The 10,340-nt window shown below is 46.0% G+C and overlaps 1 pseudogene; it reads right to left on the bottom strand.

Moving 5' to 3' along the window:
* Positions 1-365: 365 nt before the first annotated feature.
* Gm12468 lies at positions 366-9,847 on the bottom strand (annotated as a pseudogene).
* Positions 9,848-10,340: the final 493 nt, after the last annotated feature.

The raw sequence follows: 10,340 nt of genomic DNA, 5'->3' as shown, positions 1-10,340 counted from the left end.
GATTCTAGTATTCTCTTAGCACTTCATAAGAACGTTCTCTTGGAATTCACATCTCTGGTATTCCTTTCAAGTTATCCTCTTCTCCCTAAATTACCACAGCATTCACTAGGTCAGACCTTTCTCGGCCATTCTCTTCATGACCCTGGTGGTCACTGAAGCTTACACTTCAGAAGAAAGGTCTACTGTAAGGAGATTCATGAAGAGATAGGCTGATCTGCCTCTTGCGTGAGGTGGAGGGGGACTGTGAGATTAGGGGTGCTTATTCACCAGCCAGCCTCTGGGAAGGATTTAAGGATGGGGAGCAGGTGGAAGGCACCATCCTTGATGCCCTCTGACCCCACTGACCCCTGCCTGCAGCAAGAAGTCTATTCTGGGTTACCATACTGACAGTGTGCCCGCTTACACTCCGATTTGCTGAAATTTTTTAGGAGATATTCTTCTTCCATCAGTTTTGGATAGAAAAGAACCCCATTGCTTAGAGGGATGCCTGTGAGGAAGGAGCAGAGATTAGAAACAAAAACAAGGCGCCACATCCCGATCAGTTTGCTCAGCATCTCCATGGTACTGTGGACTCTGAACGATGAAAGTTCTCACACTCCCCAGGTAAACTTGATCCCACCTCAAAGCTTGCCTCTATTCAACGTCACCACCACGGGCAGCAAGGGACACTGGTCCTCTCCAACTGGGCTTGCTCTTAATCTAAACATAACACATCCTCTGTATTCCAGCAACATTTTTCAACATTTTTGATCCTCACATCTCTAGGGAACACCCTCATTTTCATGAGTATTTTTACACTGAGTAAACTTATCGCTGTTTTCAAGGCTGGAAGAGACTGACTGCTTGGCCTCAGTCTTCCATCCTCTACCCAAAACTGGGAAGAAAAGTTCAGTGGTTTAAGTGCACAGCAACTTAGAATAGGAAGAATTAGCTTTTCAGCAAATTTACTTACTAATCACCTTTTCTTCATTCCAGAGTTTTAAATGTTATGTTTGTACAGTCCATAAAGGTTTTTTTTAAAAGTCTATATTCTACATATAATGTAATACAGATGTAAGCTATATTTTATGTTTGTGTCCACATATTTATAATTTATATTTTATGCAATCTATTGACAAGTCATTATTTTGAAAAGGTTGTAAGTATTTTCACTTATTTTTAAAGGGTGTTAAGAAAACAGTTATTAGACCCGTGACTTAAAACTTTTTCCCACAAAGACCTAGAGTTCAGCAGAGGTGGCTCAAGGACAGAAGAACCAGACGAGGGAGATGTGCCAGTGTCCCTACCCAGCTTCAGAGAAACCAGTGCCACTTTGATCTATGTGGACTTCTGTGCAAGATGCCAACTGCCGACGAGCATGGCAGTGCAAACCACGGACTGAGGCTCGCTGCGCTGGAAGTTTATGTTTGCTTTATTCCGCAATGTTGTGATTTACAAATAGGCTCTGTTGTTTATTTAATAATCACTAACCAGTTGAAGCTCTTAACAATCAGCATTTATTTTATTTCACTAATTCTCTTGGCACACTTGGCCTCCTTAATTGGAACACAGGTTTCTCCTGCCATCTGGTGGCAATATATGCCTATTGCAGGGACAGTTTCCAAATTATAGCTCTTCTGCCCCTGGGGTTGAAAATGCAAACCCCAAACACTGTTGATTTGTAGGGGGCTTTTTTTAACATTCCTTTTAACATACAAAGCTCATAAGTGTGTATTTCCTCATGTGTCCCTCGTGTGTGCCTCTTGTGAGCTCGTTTAGGCCGTATGCTGGCTTCTTTTTATTGTCAACTTGAAATAGCCTAAGCTCCTCACGTGTGAAGAGAGGACCTCAACTGAGGTATTGCTTAAATACCATTGGCCTGTGGCCATGTCTGTGGGGCATTTTCTTGATTGATGATTGTTGTAAGAGGCCCAAGTCCACTGTGGGTGGTTCCATCCCTGGGTAGGTAGTCCTGGGCCGTGTAAGAAAGTTAACTAAGCATGAGTCTTTGAGCAAGCCATGGAGTGAGGCAGCAAGCAGCATTACAACATAACTCACCATAGTCGGGGAACAGATCCACCCAAAGCATGGTGTAGTGTCTTCATAGGGCAGAAGGAGCCTCGAAGAGTAGACAGGAACCAGACTCAGGCTATGACCTGCACAGACCTGCTCCCAGTTTCCCTCCTCTGTCACCCCTAAAGGCTCTACTGTCTCCTGAAATGGCAGCACTGGCTGGAGACTAAGTGTTCTAACACAGGAGCCTGGTTCAAACCATCACAAGCTTGTGTTTGATCAGGAAGCTCAAGTTGCCGGTAGTAAGAACTCATCACCTGAAAAAATGAAAATCTTGGTGCATGAGAGATGGCTCGGCAGGTTGGAACAATGGCTGTTCCTCCAGAGGCCTTGCATCCAGTTTCCAGAACCCACATCCATCAGCTCACAACCACCAGTTACACCAACTCTACATCTCTTGAGCCCTCCTCGTGTGACATATGGATGTATGTAGTACATGCTCACAAGCGCACACACACACAGACACGCCAACACAAGGGGGGAATAAAAACATGTGTTTTTAAAAGAAAATCTGAAAAGTGAAAATGTTACATTTTTTTAAAAGGAGAGCTAACAGGTCTACTCCTTTCAATCCAGATCAAATGTAAAGTGCAGCACCCTGCTTCTTATAGAAGGCAGAAATGAGACTAATAAGATGAAAATTACCCCCTCCCTCACCTGGTTCTTCAACAGTCCCCTAGACACTTCTGAGAACACTGAGTAATCAGAAAAAAGAGGTAACATAAGAAGAGGGAGAGATGCTGGGCTTTTATAGGGAACTGCAGGGACAAAGAATATGAGGGAAGATGTCACACAGGAAAGGAGATGGCCCAGGGCGCAGAGACCCGAGAGACTGGAGCAGACGGTCTTAGGGTTTAGTGAGAAACAAGACATTAGTGTAGCTATTTCGTGTGGGAAGAGAGGCAGAGACTCGACTCCTATGGGACATCGGGGAGGGTGGAGCCAGCCCCCAGAGTGAGAGAATGCAGAGAATGGACCGGTCCAGACAGATGACAAGAACAAAATGGGGACAGAGGTCAAAACCCCCGGGAGAAAGCCAAGTATCCAGCCTCCATGACAGAAATCACAGCCTCGGCCTACAGGACTTCAAGAGAGTGGATGTCAGAGATGAAGGGTTCTGTTCTCCTGAATGCAGGAGCGAGAGGAAAGGCCGGAGAATCCTTCAGCCCTTGCCCTTGCTGCTGACGGTGATCACATGGAACAGGACTTTACAAGCATCTACAAGCTCAGTGGATTCTGAGAGGAAGCGGCTGGCTCCTCCCCTCCTGGGGCTACTTGGAATGTTGGAGCAACTGGCTTTATTAGGCATTTGCCTTTTATTTCAGATTGTAGCTTCTGCAAGGACGCAATAAATCTTTATTTAATCATTCATTAAATGATTATTAAACTAAGTAAATGTACCCTGCCAGGCGATGTGACACTCCTCACTGTATCCATCGGCCCTCCTCCTCATTCACCGGAAGTTTGTGTGTAATGGGGACCGCTCTCCTTACCTCGGCCTCCCCTCCCTCCCACTCCTCTTCTCACATTTAAGTCACAGTTCCCTCTCCTCTGCCCAAAGCTCTGCAGAGGAATAGCAAAGGCCTCCGAGTGGTTTAGAGTCCTATCTAGTCAGATCTTTGTTTCTCCTTGAACACACATCTCGGCCTGTGTACTCTGCTCACTCCACTGGCTCCGCCGCACTGGCTATACTGACCACTTCACAAGCACACCCAGCTCCAAGTGGGATTCGAAGGCTTTGCATCAGCTCTCTGTGTGGCTTAGCCCCTCAGAGCCTACTTTCCTCCCTCTGTGTCATTTTCTCTGGAAACAGATCCCTGGTCACTATATGTGAAATCCACAGAGCCCCTTCCCCCCACCCTCCCACCCCCACCTAGAAAACCTTTCAGTCTTTCCAGCTGTTTCTTAACAGTCCTTGTGACTTCACCATACATGACGTAATTTACTATTTTACTTAATTTCTCTCTTCTAATGTACCCCCGAGGAAGGCATTGAAGTCAGTTTTGTTCATGACTGCATCTCTAGTATTTAACGTTTACCGCTTGTTGAATGAAATCCCTGGTTCCCAAGTAATTTAATTCCAAGATGGTACCTCAACGAAACAAACTAGCCTAGCAGGCAAAAAAAAAAAAGAATTTAAACCTTTTACTCAGCTTTTTGAAAAATACAAAAAAAATTTTAAAGATCACAGACACAAGTAATAATCTTAAATTTTGCTTCTTACTTCTCTATTCTCCCTAAAGTTTGGTAACTCTTACTTAGCACTGCCTCTCCCCATTGGAGACTCGCCCACACACAGGAGATTCTAGCTGTCTGTCTGTCCCATTTCCAGGGCCTTGTCCTTTCCCCACCTTGTCTACCTGCACTACCAACGGTGAGTCTCAACAGAATGGCTGGGACCCACCCAGCTCCCTGTGGAGGAAAAGGGCAGAGCCCCAAGAAGCAACCTTCTGCCCATGTGTTACACATGTAAGTACCGAGAGCAAGCATGCCAGGACCTTATGCCCTCTCCAAGGAGCTGTTTACCTGGGTGAAGTACTGTTAACTGTTGAGTATTTTTAACTCACAGGTGGCCAGGTATGTAGAGATCCGAAACTTCTCTTTCTTCAAAACTCTAGTTTGAGAACCTTGATCTTTGATGGCAGGGGATGTGTAGTATTCTGAGTCACTGAAGAGAAAAACAGAGTCAAACTCTGGCATACATAATATGGAATTTTCATATGAGTGAGTGAATGAGTGATTAGGAGAGTGAGTGAGTGAGTGTGTATGTGTGTGTAGGCCAGAGGTCAGCTATGGATCTCTTCTTTGCCTGTTCTCCACCTTATATATTAGACAAGGTCTCTCTCTGTCTCTGTGTCTGTCCCTCTGTCGTCTCTGTCTCTGTGTTTGTCTCTCTGTCTCTGTCTCTGAACTTGAAGCTCACTGTAAGCATTCATCTGACGGACAGCCCATAGGTGACAGGACCTTCGGACTTCTACCCTTGAACCAGGGTGGTTAGGAGCCGTGATTAAGAGAGAGAGAGAGAGAAGGAAAGAAAACCAAGAGTAAGTGTTCCATTGTCAAACATTAGAGACTCACAGAACATGACAGGGTCAGCTATCAGGTCACAAATGTGCAATATGTCCCCATTTAGGCACAAGGGTTCTGATGCTAATCACACAAGTCATATGGCTGCTGAGAATGGGTTAGAAAGATGGCTCAGTCAGGAAAGTGTTTGTCACTCAAGCATGAGGACCTGCGTTCAGATCCCTCGTGCCATTGTGAAAAGCTGAGAGCACTGTGGCACGTGCCTATAATCCTAGTACAGGGGATGCAGAGATAGGCAGAGCCCTGGAACTCATTGGCCAAATTTGGCTTAACCAAACCAGTGAGCTTCAAGTTCAGTGAGAGAGAGAGAGAGAGAGAGAGAGAGAGAGAGAGAGAGAGAGAGAGACCGTGTCTCAAAAATAAGGGCTGGAGAGATGGCTCAGTGGTTAAGAGCACCGATTGCCCTTCCGAAGGTCCTGAGTTTGAATCCCAGCAACCACGTGGTGGCTCACAACCATCCGTAATGAGATCTGATGCCCTCTTCTGGTATGTCTGAAGACAGCTATAGTGTACTTAGATATAATAATAAATAAATATTTTAAAAAAATAAGATGAATGACTAGAGAAGAGACCCACTGTTAGCTTCTGGCCTAAACACACAAACACACAGACACACACACACACATACATACACGCACACACACATGCACTGCTGATAAAACAAATTCCTTCTTTGGGCTAGAGTTCCGACCTAGCATGTTGGAGGTTTGATCCCCAGCACCACAGAGAAAAGCAATCTTCTTTGGTGAAAGTCATCATGAGATTTGGAGGAAAGTTAAGCCTCCAGGTAAGTTCACTCACTCATTCACTCTCTCCTTCTTTTAGTCACTCTCTCCAGCCACAAGTCTTTTTCAGGGCATGGTCCAATGCTCTCCTCCAGCTCTTCTGAACCTATTCATTCCACACCTGTCTGTGGTCAGCTCTGAAGAGAAACTTTAAGAGCTATGATCTACTTGCATGAGACATAGATTGTTAAGCCCAGGAAAAGTTGAACAACCAAGACAAAAATCATAGTGTCTTGAAAAATGAAAGTATCTATCTCTGGCCAGTTTTATTATTATTTCCTAGGTCTCTTGGCAGCCTACTCAAGATTCCAGGATTCCACAGAGCGCAATTTAAAATCCTTTGTCCTCTGTCAAGCTGACCTTCCAAAAACAGAGGTGAGCACACTTCTATCCTCCAGGCAGCAGTAGCGGTGAGGTACATCAGAGTGAAGGGAACTGGGTTTCATTATAGGTGCTCTGAGCCCGAAATGTGTCTCCCAGAGGGTCCATGCAGACTTATAAATAGTTGCAGTAAAAGAGTAAATAATGAATTTGTGCAATTGGAGGGAAAGCAGGGAAGCATTTCTGGTGATGGGGTGACAAGCATTTTAAAGACGGCCCACGCCTGGACCTGCGCCTGCATCTCACCCTACAGATGTAATAGCTTCATATACATTCATGAGCTCTGGCCTCCCAACCCTTCTTCCTCTTTTTCCATCACAATCGTAAAAGACAAAAGAAAAGTGAAGAGCGGCAAGAAAGATAAACTTTAAGGGTCCGAATTGCAAACATAACCTGCAGTTTGTAATTGCTTGGAGACCTTTGCAGGGAGAATGAAGAAAATGAAGAGGAGAACATACAGGAATATTGCTGTTTAGGGGAAAGCCCCGTGCTCTGGGCATAAAGCCTTGTCTGGAGAATGGTTTCGAGACACTGACTGAGATGTGAGATTGCTTTGAAGAAAGGACGGGCCTGATTCTCCACTCGCCATTCTTTCCACCCGTCTCCAGTGGCCACCTCCAAGGTCATTCACTCGTGGAAGCTCGGAGAGTCTATGGCTTTAGTTATATTAAAAAAAACCAGGGGCCTCCGGAGTCCTTGCTATGTTTGCTGGCCTCTGTTGCCCCCAAACCCTCCCAGGTAGATCTTCCAGGAGTCTAACCCACAGCAAAGTCAGAGGTCCTCACACTTCTTTAGTGCGAGTCCCATTTCAGCCATTTTTATATAACCTACATTTTCTTCCAAAAAGGATTTATAGTCAACTGCAAAAAAAAAAAAAAAAAAAAAAAAAAAAAAAAAAAAAAAAGGCTTTTGGATTCTCTGCATGTGTGCATGAATTGCTTTGTAATTTAGGTAGGGAGATTTATTGGTTGTAGACATAAACCTAAACACAGAGAAAAAGAGAGAGAGAGAGAGAGAGAGAGAGAGCGCTGGCTGCCAGTAACATGATGTCAAGTGAGCCTTACACGCTGGGGTCCTTGTTCTGAAAGGCAAGCGCATGTTGCTAGCTCCAGCCAGAAGGAAAGCTGCAGTACAGCTGCAAAAAGAGGGAAAGATCACAGGCTGCCGCTCCCGCACCCGCACCCGGCTGTATGCTTCCACCAAAGGGGATGGGAGGTCAACTCGCCAGCTCAGCCAGGTCATCGGGCTGTGCTGCCTCTTTCCTGTGAGTGACCCCAGGCCCTAGCAAGCTGTTAGGGGGGCTCAGCGCCGCCAGAGGAGCCAGCCTTACATCAGAAGGGATGTAAGATGAAGGTCGTACCCATTCACGGTTAGCCCTGGCCTCGAGGTGGTTCTGCGAGTCCTTGGCTCAGGGCCAGTGTGGATAATTACATTTCACCTGCCCGAAGCCTCCTGCGCTTTCCCTCGGAGACCAATTCCTCTTCCGCGGCTGCTGTGATCCGGAACATAAATACTCTCTCACAGGCCGTAGTCTATGCCCCAGCAGCTGAGGCTTTGTTCCTTGCAAGGAAAACCCTCTCTCGGAGCCTTATTCCTTCAGCAAATGTTTATTATGCCCCCACTTAACAAGTGCTAAGCACCGTGCTGGACATGCAAAGATAAATAAGCAAGTCAGTCCATTCGGGGCCCTTGAGAAGCTCAGACTAGTAGGAACGTCATCAATAAGAGTAGTAAATGCCTCTTTTTTTTTCTTTTTAAGGTATATAGACTATTTATTAACAGCAAAGGCCCAGAGACTCGTTTCTTCTTGGATACACCTACAGTACGGCCCCTGCAGCCAGTGGTCTTGGTGTGCTGACTGCGGACGTGAAGGCCCCAAAAGTGATGCAGCCCCCTATGGGCTTGAATTTTCTTCAGCCGCTCCAGGCTCTCACGCAGCTTGCTGTCTATGCTGTTGGCCAGAACCTGGCTGTATTTCCCATCCTTCTGTCTGTTCAGGAACCAGTCTGGGATCTTGTACTGTCGTGGGTTCTGCATGATGGTGATCACTCGCTCCACCTCCTCCTCCGTGAGTTCTCCCACACTCTTGGTGAGGTCAATGTCTGCCTTCCTCAACACCACATGAGTATATCTCTGCCCCATGTCCTTAATGGCAGTGATGACGAAGGCTATTTTCCTCCGCCCATCGATGTTGGTGTTGAGTGCTCACCTCAACAGGAGGTAGGCCTCCCGTGGAAGAGTAAAGGCCTTTTAAAATGAAGCACTGGGAGGGTGTGAGGTCATGGCTCAGCTTATAAAGTATTTGCCAATCATAGGACATAAGTTCTGTCCCCTATAACTGGTTGCTGCTTCTGCTTCTTCTTCTTCTTCTTCTTCTTCTTCTTCTTCTTCTTCTTCTTCTTCTTCTTCTTCTTCTTCTTCTTCTTCTGCTTCTTCTTCTTCTTCTGCTTCTTCTTCTTCTTCTTCTTCTCCTCCTCCTCCTCCTTCTCCTTCTCCTTCTCCTTCTCCTTCTCCTTCTCCTTCTCCTCCTTCTCCTTCTCCTTCTCCTTCTGCTTCCGCTTCCGCTTCCGATTCTTCTGCTTCTTCTGCTTCTTCGTCTTCCTCTTCCTCTCCTTCTCCTTCTCCTCCTCCTTCTCCTTTTCTCCTTCTCCTTCTCTTTCTCCTTCTCCTTCTTCTTCTTCCTCTTCTTTATCTTTATCATCAACCAAAACCAAAACAATAGTATGCACAAATCCCTGGAGCTCCCAGGTGAGTCAACCTAGCCTACTTGGTGAACCCTAGGCCAATGAGAGACTCTGTCTCAGAAAACAAAGTGTGCAGCACCTGAGGAACAACAGCTGAGGTTATCCTCTGGCTTCCACGTGCACACATGCAGGTGAGCATGCGTGTTGCACACACGCACAGATGTACAAACACACAGAGAGACACACACACTTGCATGTACACACAAATAAAATAGAACATATCTGGGAAATACTAAGATATTCTAAGTTTTCTTTCGAACAAGTGAGTTTCCCCCCAGGGCTTTGTGATGTTGCAGCTGAAGTATAAACCGAACCCCAAGAAGCAGAGATGGGGAAGAACATCAAAGCATTGGGCAGCTCCGGAGCAAGAACACGTGAGAGTGTGGAAAAGGGTGGAAGGCTGGAGGCATCCTCGCTGGGGAGGTTGGACCATAGCCGGAACACCTTGGGCAGAAAGGTGTTTATAGCAGAGCGTGGTTTCCGGGATCCAAGTGGAACGACTGACCCTCCACTACCAGTCCATCCACTGTCGCTGTGTGGAGCGATCAGACAAACTGTGGAAACCCAAAGCCAACAGACTAAGCATTGGGAAACGGAAGAAAGCAGGCTCTCAGTGAGAAGGAAAAGAGTCTACAAGACCGGATGTTGGGAGTAAAACCAAGACGGTCCGAAGAACGCAGAGTGAAGGAAGGGGGGACTCAGATGAAGCCTCCAGCAGGCAACTGGAGATAAAGGACTGGATCGTGAACTTCCACACACGTCTTCTGCAGTGACCACAGACCGCAGCTTTTCAGTCATCTCTGGTGGCTCTAGGCCAGTGGTCCTCAACACACGCCTAAAATACCATTGAAGGGCTCGTCTATGGGGCTTCCTGATCCTCAGCATCTATGACTCAGTGAGTCTAAGGGATTTCTAACAAGTTCTCTGATGGTAGGGTGTAGTCAGTGCCGCCCAATGGCAATAGATTGAGCCATTTTCTCCACATGAGCTGTGAGTTTTCTCATAGTGACTGACAAAAAGGGCCAATGCTGGAAGACATCATCAAAAGAACACTTTTACCCATAGATTCCAAACATTCTGTTCTAACCATTAAAAACAAGTGTTTGAGTCAAACGACAAGTTAAAAACAAACAAACAAACGCAACTTAGGCTCAGTAAGTGCTCGACAACAAACCTAAAGTTCAATTCCCAGGTCCCATGTGTGGGAAGGGGAGAACTGATTCCATCTGTGGTGTTATACATACACAAAGAAATGTATCTTTAAAAATATTTTTAAACCCTAATCCTATAA

This window comes from Mus musculus, chromosome 4, assembly GCF_000001635.26.
Source record: "Mus musculus strain C57BL/6J chromosome 4, GRCm38.p6 C57BL/6J".
NCBI classification, from domain to species: domain Eukaryota; kingdom Metazoa; phylum Chordata; class Mammalia; order Rodentia; family Muridae; genus Mus; species Mus musculus.
Note: the sequence above shows the minus strand (reverse complement) of the source record. Positions and strands in the feature narration are given on the sequence as shown.